Source organism: Hemicordylus capensis, chromosome 3 (genome assembly GCF_027244095.1).
Source record: "Hemicordylus capensis ecotype Gifberg chromosome 3, rHemCap1.1.pri, whole genome shotgun sequence".
NCBI lineage: Eukaryota > Metazoa > Chordata > Lepidosauria > Squamata > Cordylidae > Hemicordylus > Hemicordylus capensis.
In genome coordinates, this window is record NC_069659.1 from 55128605 (window position 1) to 55144021 (window position 15417).

A 15417-nucleotide genomic window follows, 5' to 3' on the forward strand; every position below is an offset into this window, starting at 1 on the left:
GTCAGATCATGGTGTCCCTAGCTAAGCCACCTTTCAAATGATTGAAGCATACCCCTGTGGATTAGTGCAGTTCACCTTGACTAAACTCTTGGAGATAGGCTAGGCCAAAGAACCTGCTGTAGATGTCCAACAGCTGCCTTTTTGCATACACAAGAAAGAAATGTGTCAAGAAAGATTATCGTAACTGTTTGCTTTGTCCCTTGGAGCTTTTCCAGCCTGCTATTCTTCCTGCCAGTAGTGAGGCCTATTGCAGGTAATATGGTGTGTGTGTGTGTGTGTGTGTGTGTGTGTGTGTGTGTGTGTGTGTGTGTTTGCTTGCCAGATCTCTGCTTAAAATGTTTGCTGCCTTCTGGATGCAGCCCAGCTATATGTCTTGGGTTGGTATACTGAAGTATGTACAAGTCAGTCTCTGAAAGTCAGTATGTACAAGCAGCAGAATCAAACAGAAAAGCTTTTCAGGAATTATACCTTTTTTCAGGCTGCAGGTGGAAGGGGTGCAAGGCAGCACATTTGGATGGTAAGAGAGGGAGCATGGCAGGGGAACTTTAGCCTGCCAGTGAAAATGTTTTAGTATAATCTTCTGCCCGCCATACTATCCCTCCCCTGCCCGGACAAGGAGCTGTGTGTTCCTCTCTCTCTCTCTCTCTCTCTCTCACACACACACACACACACCACACCACACCACACCACACCACACCACACATGCATTCAAATATGCAACACTCACCTGTAGGCTGATGTGGTACAATCCAAGAAAAGCATGACCATTTGGTTCTGCTGTTTGTATGAACTGGCTGTGACTTGGTGCCAAACTCCATAATTCCAATGCATGATTCATTTAATTATAGCTCATCACATTTCAGCTAAGATTGCCCCCCCCCACCAGGCACATTAGAACAATTAATATCCACCCCCAAAGTGTGCCATTTTGGATGATGTGGCCCATTTACCACACAATTAGAAGAGAGGATGTGCATATCTCTTTCTGGAGATGCATATGTCCATATCTCCTCCTCCTCTCCTCCTGTATAATCACAATTATATGCAATTAATGCAATTTGGGGAAGTGATATTCCACCCCACAGGTGTGTATGCAGGTAGAACAGCATACCATGTGGATGAGAGACATGCATGCACTCACTTCTGACTGTGTGGTTAGGTGGGCCAATCAGATGCTCTCATGCACACTATTCCAGCTAATTAATGATTTTAAGTGTAAACCGCCCGGAGACACAAGTTTTGGGCGGTATAGAACTATCTTAAATAAATAAATAATAAAGCATTATATAATACCACTAACAAGATATTATGGTAGTAAGATAATATGATATTAGCCACCTAATGGCACAGTGGGGAAATGACTTGACTAGCAAGCCAGAGGTTGCTGGTTTGAATCCCCGCTGGTGTGTTTCCCAGACTATGGATGGGGTTAGATGGGGTGTTACTATGTCTCTGGCCATGGCGAAACCCTCTCGCTTGGGATGCTGGCTGGAGGGCATGAGAGGAACCATCCAGCAACTTCCACCAAGTCCAGCCAGACTTGGTGTTGTATTGCCCCAAATTAGATCAGCTCCATCTCATGGTCTGCCACTGGCTCCTCCGGGTACTGCAGAACACACTGCTCAGCACTGATGCAGGGCACAGTGGGCTCCTCCCATATGCCTGGTAAGGTGCCAAGGAAGCCCTCCTTGGCATCTGGTGGAATGTGGAGGCAGAACTGCCAGCTCACTTGGCCCTGCCAGGGACACCACGCTGCTGGACTGGGAAGTGGTGATGATTCTGGTACTAGGGGTGGAGTATGCACTAGCTGTAGGCACCCCTGCTCCCTCCTCCTGGTTGTGCTCCAGCCTCCTCTCCTCAGTTTGCCTAACCTCTGCAACCAGGATATCTCTCCACCTGGGCAGCTGAGCAGGGTTGACTGCTTTGCCCTTCATCCTTGGGTCACATAGGCAGGACAAAGCATGTGTTGCTGATGCAACACATGCAGAGAGACATGATAGAGGTCTATAAAATCATGCCTGGTGTGGAGAAAGTGGATAGGGATAAATTTTTCTCCCTCTCACATAACACTAGAACAAGGGGTCATCCCATGAAATTGATTGTCAGGAAACTGAGGACCAACAAATGGAAGTACTTTTTCACACAACGCATAATCAACTTGTGGAATTCTCTGCCACAAGATGTGGTGACAGCCAACAACCTGAAAGGCTTTAAGATGGATCTGGATAACTTCATGGAGGAGAAGTCTATCAATGGCTACTAGTCAGAGGGCTATCAGCCACCTCCAGCCTCAAAGGCAGGATGCCTCTGAGTATCAGTTGTAGAGGAGTAACAGCAGGAGAGCAGGCATGCCCTCAACTCCTGCCTGTAGGCTTCCAGCGGCATCTGGTGTGAAACAGGATGCTGGACTAGATGGGCCTTGGGCCTGATGTAGCAGGGCTGTTCTTATGTCCTCATGTTCTTTTGTTCTTATGTATGCACCCAAGGGTGTCCTGAACTGATCCACTACTCCAGTCCTCAGTCGACCTCACAAGGCGATTGCTTCCTCAGTGGTCAGCATGTTCTGGAGCGCACCCATTGTCTTCTCAAAGAGAAGAGTGGTGGGGTAAGCCTGACTCAGTATTGCTGTCTCGGCACACAGGTTGTTTGTGGCAACAAAGACATCTGCGGCTGGTGCCAAGACAACTTCTGAAATGAGCGCCCATTCCTGGTTGGATAGGTTGCAGGTGCCAGAGCAAGAGAAAGGTGGAGTTCCACCAGGTCAGAAGATCTTGAGGGATTAAGTATTCAGGTAGGTGGATCTCAAACTGCCTCTCCTTGAGCATATGCCTATCCTTTCAGCTCCAGTGAAAGAAAGCAGCTACCTTGTGGCACTGCTCCAGAATGGCTGCTATGGCAGCAGCAGGATGACACCCAGGATCTTCAGCAGGGATGTCTTACCTGTTCACAGCCACAGAAGGACCAAGCACACCCCAGACAACCAGGTTCAGAGTGTGCTCTATACAACAGATGGACACAAACTGACCCTGTTCGGGTTCCCTAGGAATATACGTGGCATTGCTAGTAACCATGAACCCATGGCAAAGATTTGGCTGTCCAGAAAGCCATTCCCCCACCTGGTGACCCATGGCCACTGACTGCTCCCCTGCAGTGTAGTTAGTGTCCAACATCTCCACATGCAGCACAGCCCACCTGTGCTTCACTGCATGGGAGGGGCTGACCAAGCCACCAGCAGCAGATGTCCCCTTGCTCTCTTGCCCCCACGGGTGTGCCATGAAGAATAGGAAAGCAGTGTGCCTCCCACTGGGACTGGTCCACAAATCCACAGTGAAATGCATGATGGTGTCAGGTGCTCTCTTTGAGCATATGCCTACATGCAGCACCACAACATGGTCTTCCTGCACACCCGCTACAGGAAGGGCACCACCCGCTGGATGAAGGTGGTGGATGAAGAGATATTGTAGTTCCTCATTGCTCACCTAACCAGCAGCATCACCCTCCCTCTGCCTTTCAATCTGCTCCTGGCTCTGCCTTGCACCCTCCCAGACATCATGGAGTTTTTAAAACGGAAGCCCTAACTCTGATGGTGGGGAGCAATTGCCTTTAAGTGGGCTTGGGGGTGGTCTTTATTCTGTCTGTGCTCCACACAGTGCTATAGCACTGTAGTGCATACACAGAAGCTAGAAAAATTATTTTAAAGTACAACAATAAAGAAGCAGGCTTTAATGAGGGGGACTTTTTTTGTAGGGGAGCAAACAATTGGATAAGTCTAAAGGAAGGGAAGGGAAAGGGCAGGGGATTACTGTGGGTTCTTGTCTGGTGAGGCCAGCTCTCCTTACCTCTGAGGACAGCGTTGAGGGGGGTCTGAGGAGGCAGGGATGGGTGGTAGCCAGGGAGAAGCGGAGAAAAGACTGCCAATGGGACTCGGCTCCAGTGAAGGAGGGGCAGAGACCTGAAAGGGCCGAAGTGGGGGTGTGCGAGGATAACACCTGCAGCACACCTCCCGAAGGGAGGGGATCTGAGCAGGAGGAGGGAGAAGGGAGGCATCGGCAACAGCTGTAAGGGGTAATCAATTACAGGTAATAAAGAGGGATGTTGGCCCCCTAATTGGGGGCTGGTGATGCATAGCCTGTGAGGATACATATAAGGAGCCGGCTGGGGATGAGAAGGAGGCTGGTGGAGCATGTCAGTGGGCCCCGGAGAGGGGCAGACACAAAGAGCAAGCAGTCTGGGATGAAAGAGGCACAGAGTGATACTCAGTCCCCTCCTCATCCCTGCCTTACACCCTCTGAGGCCTGACCTGGTAAGCTGGGTAAAGGGGACAGGATGTGTAGTCGGAAAGCTCTCTAACACAAATCCATCCCTCCTATCCTACAGTCCTACTAGTATCTAAAGCCTCCAGTCCCCAAAGTGTCCTATTTAAAGAACTGAAAATGGTGGGGGGGGGTGTGTGCAGTCGCTCCTTTGGTTGGGGGCTTCTGGCATCTTTGGCTGGAGTCTGCCAGGTGTTGAAGTTGGAGGCACTCTTGGGTCAAGCAGCAGACACCAGGACTCAACAGCTGGGAGGAGGGCAGGAGGACACGGGTCAGGCACCCACCCAACAAAGCAATCAAAACAAAAATCCCCCCCAAGAGAAACAAAGAGAGCCTGGCACTGGCAGGCTGGGCACCAGACATAACACACCAGCCTGAAGGAAAAATGCAGTCCAATCCAGGCACGCAGCAGCAGCAAAGAAGTGCAGCTTTGGGCTGCAAGAGAGAAAAAAAAATCAGCACTACACCCCCTACTGGGGACTGGGTACAAGCAAGAAGGGGAAAAAAATCAAAATAAGGAAAATAATTTCAAAGCAGCAGCTCCCACTTAAAGCCACTGGGGATTGCTGGTACAATTTTTAAAAATAGAAAAGAATCAGCACAGCACCCCAGTTATTAAGGTCACTGGGGACTGGGTGCAAGCAAGAATAAGAAATCCAAAGAAAAAAGCTTCCAAGCACCACCCAGTTAAAGGCACTGGGACAGGTACAGTAAAAAAAGAATAGAAAAAGGGAACAAAAGCAGTTGTTGGCACTGCAAATTAAAAGGAGGGGGGGAAATAGAGAGACAGATAAGCCCAGCAGGTGCGCTCTCTCTCTCTCTCTCTCTCTCTCTACTCATTGGGTCAGGCAGACAGGTAGGCACACCCAGACCACCACCACCGATCTCTGCTCTTAGTGTTGCTGCTGCTACAGCCTCTCTCTGATCCTTCCCTCTTGAGGCACAAATGGCTTTCTGTCTCTATTCCTCCAAGCAGCCCATTAAATGTATTTTGAAAATCCCTCCTTTGGCCAAACTAAGAAGCAAGGAGATCTCTAGGCAATTGGAAGCCAATGCCAAAAAAACAATCAGCAAGGGGAAGAACAGCTCTCCAAAATGGTGCTCACCACTCAAATCATTCAAAATCTATTCAAACTCATATCAGGGTCAGTTTCATTTGAACTCGAATCATGCCCATTATTGTAAGGATGATGTGATTCAAGTTTGAATCACTCGATTCACCCAAATTTGAGCTTGAATAAATCTGATTCAAATCGATTTGACTTGAATTGGTTTTGCACATCCCTAGGAGGGACAGGTTACTTTTACTGTTTGCTTCTAATCTGTCATGTTTTTCAAGGCAGAGATTCCAAATGCATTGCAAATTTCAATGCAAAACATGTAATGTACACTCTGTGAGTGCAGTTTGTTTTCACCATAGAGAACAATGGGGAACTCAAAACACCCCATTGTTCCCCATGGTTATGCCCTAGGGACACCAAAGTGGGTAGGGCGGTAGAGCAGGATGGGTGCTCCCTACCACCTAACCCACAAAAGAAATAGGCAAGCAGGTGATTTTATACAAAATGTTTAACTTTTCCCCAACCCCCCATTGGATCCTATGGAGTTTTTTTGGGAAAGGTTGATTTAAAATAATAATAATAATAATAATGCCTGCTTGTCCATTTCTTTTGTGGATTGGGTGGTAGGTAGTACCCATCATGCCATACCACCCAACACACTTTGGTGTCCCCAGGACCTACTCATGGGGAACAATGGGGTGTTTTGAGTTCCCCATTGTTCCCTTTGGCCAAATCACTCGAATTGTCAAGCCTGATTTGTTGAAACATCCAGCTATAGCTGCTGTTTTGATGAATCATTTTGAGGATTTTGCAATTCATTTCAAACTCGAAATGAATTGCAAAATCTGTTTCATGCACACCCCTAGTTTCCATGCTATGCCCTCGCCCAATATTCCCACCATGCCACATTCCATGCCATTTCTGTAGGGCCCCTGACCAGTGTTCCCTCTAACAGGGATTCCCAGAAGTTGTTGACTACAACTCCCATAATCTCCAAGCAAAAGCTGCAAAAAAAACAGCTGGGGATTCTGGGAGTTGTAGTCAACTACATCTGAGAATCCATGTTAGAGGTTACACTGCCCCTGACCCTCAGCCATGGGTTTTTTTGAGGGGATGGGATGGGGCTCAGGGTAGGCTCAGTAGGGATATGGGGTGGGGAATGTCCCCTTTTGGTGGTGCCACCATACTGTAAATGCTACTCAAAGTATTTAGTTTTCTTCAGAGAAGGGATGTCAGAGAATAAATCTGGTGTGCGTTTACAGCTAGCTCATCTAGAAGAACAAGCCGAAGTTAAAAGAAATGTTGCAAAGTTATTTTAGCAAGCGTCCTACCGTGGATGAGAGCACATGCAAAAATAGCAATTCGATCTCTTTAAATGGATGGTTCACCGGCTGCTTACTTAAGGTCTTCCTGTAGTCTCCCTAGAAATCTATGCGAGCTGTCATCTTGTCTACAAAATCTGCCACCATACCGTAGCTGCTCAGAAGCATGGCAAGTGCTTCACCAGCATTTCACCTGTAACCTTGAAACTCTCCTGAGCCAAAGCAAAAGGCTCTTTTCACTGTAGAACACATTAAGGAATGCAATTCCAAAATCTAATCTTATTGCTAGGGGAATGAATGACTGTGACTCTCAGTTGGGGATACCCTGCCGTCTCCATTAGAAGCAGGAGAGACTGAAAGGCAAGAGAAACTTAGGCAATTACAAGAAATAAAACTAGAAATAAGGAAGAGACTGGAAGGTTCATGGAAGGTTCCTTGGAGATTCTTGAATTTTGTGGCTTAAAATTGGAACTGACCGCGTTAGAAGACAGCATTGTTTTTAATGGTTTAGAATGATGTAGGAATTTTGCTGACGCTCTGAGCTTCAAGGGAAAGTAACATATAAACAAAGGGCTGGTGTCATGGGTGAGCCAGATTGGGCAAGGGCCAAGGGCTGCACATCCAGTGGCACTACTGGCATGAATTGGCTGACAGACTTGCAGGGCCTGAAGGACATTCCCATTGGCTGGTGAGAAGGGGAGGAGTTGCCATCCAAGGTCACAGCAGGTGCAGTGACAATTCACCCTCTTCCCATCCATCAGTGCTCAAAGTGGGAGGAGCTACTGCCAAGTGCTTCAGTGGCAGTTCATCTTCTTCCAAGCCTTGGTGGGAAGTAGGGATGTGCACGAATCAGTTTTTTTATTCAATTTGTTTTGGGTCCGAATCTTGCCAGCTAGCACAGGGGTGATTTATTTTGTCCACAAATCTCCCAAAACAGGTAGATTCAGGTTCAAATCATTTTGTACCCAAATCGATTTACACAGACAGCAGGTGCAGGCAGTTATTCTCTCAGCAGCAGGAAGGGGGTGAAAAACAATTCTCTTCTCTTTTCCTCAGTCAGGAAAGCAGGAACAAAAAGCAGTAAATCCACTTTAGGCATCAGGAAGGCAAGGCAAAACAAAGCTCCATTGGCTCTCTTTCTTCTCCCATGAGGCAGAAAGGCAGAATGGTGGCTGGTTGCCTTCTTACGTACATTTGAAAATCCCTCCTTGGAACTCTGCCCACCCTTGTCCCTTCTTTGACCCTTCCTCTAGCCAATGCGAGGTCAGTCACTCCTGGCAAAACAAGATTTGAATGGAACCAAGCCAATCTCAGGCCAGCGGGGAATCACCAGCCAATATTGCACACTGTAAGTCACCAATTCTAAGCTTAGGAGGGTGGGATTTTTTATTTTTTATTTTTTTTAAAAAAATTGACACAAAATTGAGACAGCATGAGAGATTGCCACAAAATGGAGATGAAAACTACAATTTTTTCAGGTCCAAAATCTAGGTGATTTTTTCCCCAACCTGAATTTTGTCCATAAATCACCCAAATTGATTTGCACATCCCTAGTGGGAAGGTTGGAACCTGTTCAGGACCTTGGATTGGAGCCTTGGATTAGACTGGAGCCTAAACAGGGCTTGCACCACATTATTCTGGGTCCTGGGGCAGGTGTTACACTGGATTCCCAGCTATCCTTTAAGCCAGGCCCCTCTGCTCTCAAGATTATCAGGCAGAAGCAGCAACCACAGATCCTTCCCCTCACACACTCAGCGAGACAGGAGCTTCCACCCTTCCTGCATCCTTTGGCAGCAGCTCTGAAGGTTGAACACTCTGAAGGATGCATTAGCGATGGCTTCTCCACCTTCTGCCCTCAGTGTGTGAGAAGAAGAGGAACTTCTGCCAAATAATGTTGTAATGGTGGCACCTGCTTCTCTACCCATTCTCTTAAGTATGGAGGGGAAGGAGCGGATGCTGCCTGCCGGCCTGCCTGCTACCACTGGGAGGCTGGGTACTCACAGGGGCCCAGCACACGGGGTGGGGGTGGGGGCTGTGCACAACCCCTGTCCTAGGCTACAGCCTCCAGACTAACTAAAGCTGCAGTACGGTGCATGTTTGCATGACAGCAACCTCCATGAACTTACTTCGGCTTATGCCTGCATAAGATTGGGCTGTCAGTATAGCCTGATTCAGACATTATGTTCAACATGTACAACAAGTGTACAGTGTACACATGTAGAGTTCTGTTCACAGGTAAAGTTATTCACATGTTATGTGGAACACAGATACAGCAGCACACTTCCATTCCATCTGTACCTTCCATTTGAGGGGCCTGTATTCAGGTTCACTTTTAACATGAACACAGGTACAGTCATTCTCACAAACACACGTATGAATGTACAGACATCTGTCTGCTCATACAACATAATATCTGAATTGGGCTTTTCACTGACAGCAATGGGACTTGTTAGCTGTGATTAAGCTTTTCCATTGGTTTCAATGGGATTTGGTCATGACTCAAGCCCTGTATGCAGAGTACCCTTTTGTACATAGAAAGCACCTAGAGAGGGAGCAGGATCATGCCCGCTGGCTCACTCCCTACCTAAGTACATGCAACATGATGCACAGTTACTAGGCATGCATTGTTTGTATGCATATAGGCTTCGGGCCATGCTGACCACGTAAATAGCCACCAGGCATGCATGGAGGCCATGTGTGTGCTGGTGTCCTGCAAAGGCAGCTGGGGGAGAAGACTGCCAGCACATGAAGATAGCTGGATGGGGGAGCGCCACCAGTACAGGAAGTGGCAGTGAGTGGCAGAGGAGCAGGTATGCACTGTTTTATTCCTCTGTTTTAAGGGTGCAGGGGATGTGCTGTGAATCACGCTTCAAATCGCAATCCGTGCACATCCCTAGTCAAGGGTGAGGGAAGAGCAATAAGCATTTTGAACTGTTGTCTTAAGGAAGAGATTCTCAAAATCAGAACATCATCGTTACCTGCAAACCTTTCACTGGCACTTGTATTTCCCATGATGGCTAATTTTTCAGAAAAAAAGGTTGAAAAAAAGCTATATAAATATATGTTCCAGCAACTTCAGTAGAAAAATGAGAAATGGAGAAAAGTCTGTGTTATCAGTGTCAAGCAGCAGGTAAGCGGGAGTACAAATCAATCACTGTATATATAAGTTTAAGATCCAGCAGCTCTCTTAGATATGCCTGGCACTTGATCAGAATGTTGATGATGTATTCCTTAGGAATGCAACCAGCTGATACCGTAGTACTTAAGCAAGCACTGTGGATTCTTTCTTTTTTTCAAATTTCTAATATTATTGCTTTTAGTAGTGTGCCTGGAGTTTAGTTTGCAACTTAGAAAAGAAGGTCATTGTGAAAGTTAGAGCCTGACATTAAAAAGAATAATGTGCATTATAGAGGAGAATAATTATCATATTTAATTAGTGTGGGAGGTTCTTTGAATCCATCAGCCAGATGTCTGCTTGAACCTCCAATATGAAATGAGGAGACAAGTTACCAACTTAAAAATTATCTGACATGTTAAACAGACCCATTAATGACCATAATAGATCTGAATCTGAAAAGGGGGAAACGATGTTTATCGGGCAATGCCATAACCACCATGTGGTTGTATTATCTATTAGCAGTGTTTCCAGACACTTGTAGAATAATACTGCATGGAAATACATGGGCTTTTTAAAGCTTTTTACCACCCAGGGACATAGCAAGGTTGGTGTGTGCCCTGCAACAAAAGTGAAGATGGGTCCTGCCTCCCACCACCCATCTTCTGCCACCCCACCCCACCCCAAACACACACTCACCTATTGGGAAAATGACTCGGATGGAAACTATTCCCTCCCATATGCCACAGTTCGTGTGTGGATGCCAGTTCCCCTGTGGATGCATTTTCTTGAAAATAAGATATGGAGAATCACAAGCACCAGATTCAATGATGTGTTAACGGTCTAGTCTGATTGTAATATATATAGGAAGTGTGGGTACCTAAACTGTCCCATGGTAGTCCAAAGTTTTTTCAGAGGCCCAGTTCAAAGTTTCCCCAGAATCACTTTATGCATTACAGATATTAAACACACCACCAGCTATAAGGTTTACAAGCACTTATCACCTCATTTCACAAGTATTCCTCCATAGGCAACATTAGCACAGAGCAGGACAATGTGATGGTGTAATGTCAGCCTAATGGTGACAAATTTTTTTAAAACAGCAATTTTTTTAAAAAAAAGCAACAGTTGGAATGTTCACAAATATTCTCAAGCAGATGAATCATGAGGTCTTCTTTAAACATACAGAAACCAGAGCTCTTATAGTCAATTGCTACATAGGTTTGAAAGATGTCAACCAACTTTTACATCAGTCCCCACTGCCCCATTTTGGTAAGTTGATCTGATTTGGGATCAAATTGTCAAAACCACTATTTCTGAGCAAATCAAAGTGCACTTGTTCTTTAATCCGATGCATCATTTGTCCCTCTACAACCACAGTAAGTGCCCAATTGTTCATCAAAAGCTGGCTTTTGATATCTAATAGATCTCTACATATCTGTAGTTCCCCATTGAAGACTCACAGTCTAATGCATACATAGCAGAAAGCCAAAGCATGGGCCATATTTTCATTCATTTTATAATAAAACATTTATATTATAATAAACCCAATTGTTTTCTCCTTTTAAAGACAAGTTGACAAAAGAATAAAATCCAGCTATTGGAAGCAATGTAAAGGGAACTAAAAACACATTAAAGAATCATTTCTATTGCAATGCAAAATAGGCCTGTGTAGATAATCGTGATGCTTTTTGTTCTCATTTACAGTCTTTAGCAGCCTGTGACTCTGGATTGCCTTTTAAATGAGATTTCTAGTAGAAAGAAATCATGTTAAAAATTGCTCCTATTGTATCAGAGCTTCTTTTTCTAAAGGGGTTAATAGTATACGTGGCTTTATATCTTGTTGTAGGATTTGCATGGAGTGTGTCACAGAAGAGTCTGTTAGGCCTTTGGGATTATCAAAAGTGTGTGCTACTGGGGGGGGGGGGACCAATTTATTCGCCAAGAGTTTTGTTCCTTTTAACCTTGCTTGTTCTTTTGTCAGTCTTCAACAGATGGCTGGATGACTGACATCTTCTAACAACATTCAACACTCATTATCACCGTGCCATTTCAAGTACAGTTCCATTTTCTTCTTTCCATTCCTTCATTTATCAAGCCATCCATTTATTTGAAGTGAACCATTGACATCGATGAAGATTGTTACATGTGGCTTTAGTTTAAACTTTTACTACAGTACTTGGAGTGGGTGGAAACAAATAAACATCAGGTGTATAGTGAAGTATAAACCACAGTGCATTTTCGCTTTCCATTTTCATTCGAAGAGAGAGGCTATCCAGAAGAATATATTGCTCCCATTCCAAACACTTCTCAAACCCTGAAACAGGGCCTTTCTAGCGGCTGCTTGCATTTATTGGCAGTGCTTCTCTTTCTTTTTCTTTTGGGGGGATGGGGTCATATTTCCGTGGTAGAGCATCTGCTTTGCAGGCACAAGATCCCAGGTTCAGTTCCAGGCAGCTTCATGTAGGGCTAGGAAAGCCTGCTGCCAGAAACCTCGGAGAGCTGCTGCCAGGCAGTGTAGAAAATACTGGGCTAGGTCAACCAATTGTCTAGCTTGGTGTAGTGCAGCTTCTAATGTTCATATGTTGTCCTCTGTTGCTGCTGAATGACATTTTCTTGGTTGGATGTTCTCTTATCCAGCAGTGATCCCATTGGCACCAATGGAAGCTTTCCAATAAATGAGCCACATAAGGGGCCATTCTGGATTGTGATTGTGATGGGAGTAAAGGGTTAAAGCATTGGTGCATTGTATGTGGGGCTGCCTTGGAAAATGCACTTGGTCCAAAATAGGGTCACACGATTATTAACGGGGGCTGGGCATTTTGAACATATTATGCCAGTGCTTCGTCAGCTGCACTGGCTCCCTGTTCATTTCTGGGCCCAATTCAAAGTGCTAGTTTTAACCTTTAAAGCCCTAAACAGTTTGGGATTAGGTTACCTGAGAGAGCAGTTTGCCACATATGTCCCGACTCGGACCTTAAGATCTTCTTTGGAGGCCCTGCTCCGAGTCCCCCTGCCAAATGAGGTGAGGTGGGTGGCTATTAGGGAGAAGGCCTTTTTGACAGTGGCACCATGTTAATGGAATAGCTTCAGCAGTGAGGCTCAGCTGGTCTCATCACTTTGTTCCTTTAGGCAGCAGATGAAGACACCAGGTCACTCAGGCTTTTTAAAATTGATTTTTTAAAAGAAGTATTAAAAATGTTTTGTATTGTATTTTTTATTTTGTGTTGTAATTTGTTTGTCTTGAATGTGTTTGTATTGGATTTTTTTTAGTGTTGTGTTGTGAGCCACTCAGAGAACAGTTTGTTATGGAGTGGCTAACAAATAAAGATGATGGTGGTGGTGGTAATGTTGCTGATGCTTATCATATTTTAATCATTATTTCTTATGCTCCCATTTTCTACAGGTATTAATTTTCCACTTTTATTGTTTTATTGGTGTTTTATTACTTATTTGATTGTATCTTTGTCTTATATTTAGTATTCCACTCTGGTATCTTTTTGCTGAAGGGCTATATAGTACATCCATGACATACACTAAATAAGTAATGCCTTCGTGCCTCACACTGCAGTCCTAATCTGGATTAGGTTCCCTTGTGGTGCTGTTGACAAAAGAAAAACCAAGCCCATCAAAGCCAAACTACATATTCACCACAATGTGAAGTTTGGCCTTAAGATATCTTATGGTTCAGATGTGGCTTTCATTCTATGTATAGCTCCTTGCCCCATCCTGTGACTAGCAATTCTCGAACATATTACATGCTATGTAGCAAATATGGCAGAAAAGATAATGTAAAATAAGAAACACATACTAAATTGTGTATCATGTACATAAGCAATACAAATTGCAGAATCCAGTAATTCTTGGCACATAATTTGGAATGCCCCCACTTGGAATTTTATTAACAGGCAGTACACACACCACCCTGATTTAGGGTTTCTATGTAGCTGCATTTATGGTGAGGCATTAAGATGCATTTGGTTTGACATCATATTAATGTATGTATCTGTGGAGTACTAAATCTAGGTTGCTTCATTTCATTTTTTTAAAAACCAAGTTTGTGACGGCTCATCTACATTTTTAAGGAAAGTGTCAAATCTTCAGTTGGAATAATGTTTTTGCTACTGAGCAGTCTAATATTTCCCCTTCCTTTTCTAATTCCTGTATTGACAAATCTGACAAGTGATGAATTTACAAACTTCATCATGAGTACAAATTTTCTTCTCAGACAGCATCATCAGCTTTGCTGCTCTGTCAGTTTTTATTGAACCTATGTATCATTTTAAAGACATAATCTGGAAACCTTATTCTTCCTGCATCCCAGTGTAACTTGCAAGAAGCAGTTTTACTGACAAAAGGCTGGCCTTTATCAAGTGCCTAAACATCAGGACTGCCCTGAATCTGGTGCACTTGTACAGGTGAAACTCGGAAAATTAGAATATCGTGCAAAAGTCCATTAATTTCAGTAATGCAAATTAAAAGGTAAAACTGATATATGAGACAGACGCATTACATGCAAAGCGAGATAAGTCAAGCCTTAATTTGTTATAATTGTGATGATCATGGCGTACAGCTCATGAGAACCCCAAATCCACAATCTCAGAAAATTAGAATATTACATGGAACCAAGAAGACAAGGATTGAAGAATAGAACAATATCAGACCTCTGAAAAGTATAAGCATGCATATGTATTCAGTACTTGGTTTGGGCCCCTTTTGCAGCAATTACTGCCTCAATGCGGTGTGGCATGGATGCTATCAGCCTGTGGCACTGATGAGGTATTATGGAAGACCAGGATGCTTCATTAGCGGCCTTCAGCAATTCTGCATTGTTTGGTCTCATGTCTCTTATCCTTCTCTCGGCAATGCCCCATAGATTCTCTATGGGGTCAGGTCAGGCGAGTTTGCTGGCCAATAAAGCACAGTACACTGTATACTTTTCAGAGGTCCGATATTGTTCTATTCTTCAGTCCTTGTCTTCTTGGTTCCATGTAATATTCTAATTTTCTGAGATTGTGGATTTGGGGTTTTCATGAGCTGTACGCCATGATCATCACAATTATAACAAATTAAGGCTTGACTTATCTCACTTTGCATGTAATGCGTCTGTCTCATATATCAGTTTCACCTTTTAATTTGCATTACTGAAATTAATGGACTTTTGCACAATATTCTAATTTTCCGAGTTTCACCTGTATTTCTGGCATACAAACGTGTAAAGCAGCAACATCCAAATGTGTCCCTAAGTGACCTGTCCTGCATGTGCTGTTATAAAGGGTATATTATGCTCTCATGCTGAATGCAACACATTGTAATGCTTTTGAGGTCTTCGTAGAATGTGCACACAAAAGGGTTGGGCATTTTGATCGTATCATGCCAGTACTTCATAAGCTGCACTGGCTCCCAATCCATTTCCAGGCCTAAATTAGAAGTTCTAACCTTTGAAACCCTAAACATCTTGGGACCAGGTTACATGAGAGAGTGCCTTGCCCCATATGTCGTAAGTTGGACGGTAAGTTATTTTTTGGAACCCTGCTCGGAGTGCCCCTGCCAAATGAGGTGAGGCAAGTGGCTGCTAGGGAGAGGGCCTTTTCGGTGGTGGCATC

General features: G+C 44.5%; 1 long non-coding RNA gene across 2 annotated transcripts in view; it reads left to right on the plus strand.

Moving 5' to 3' along the window:
* LOC128351114 (uncharacterized) overlaps positions 1 to 13160 on the plus strand; it is a 60829-nt gene extending 47669 nt beyond the window's left edge. For both annotated transcript variants that reach the window (XR_008319593.1, XR_008319592.1), the window contains exons 2-5: positions 2642 to 2791; positions 7950 to 8044; positions 9339 to 9506; positions 11796 to 13160. This is a non-coding gene — a long non-coding RNA (uncharacterized LOC128351114). The remainder of the gene's footprint in view (positions 1 to 2641; positions 2792 to 7949; positions 8045 to 9338; positions 9507 to 11795) is intronic.
* The last annotated feature ends 2257 nt before the right edge of the window (positions 13161 to 15417 follow it).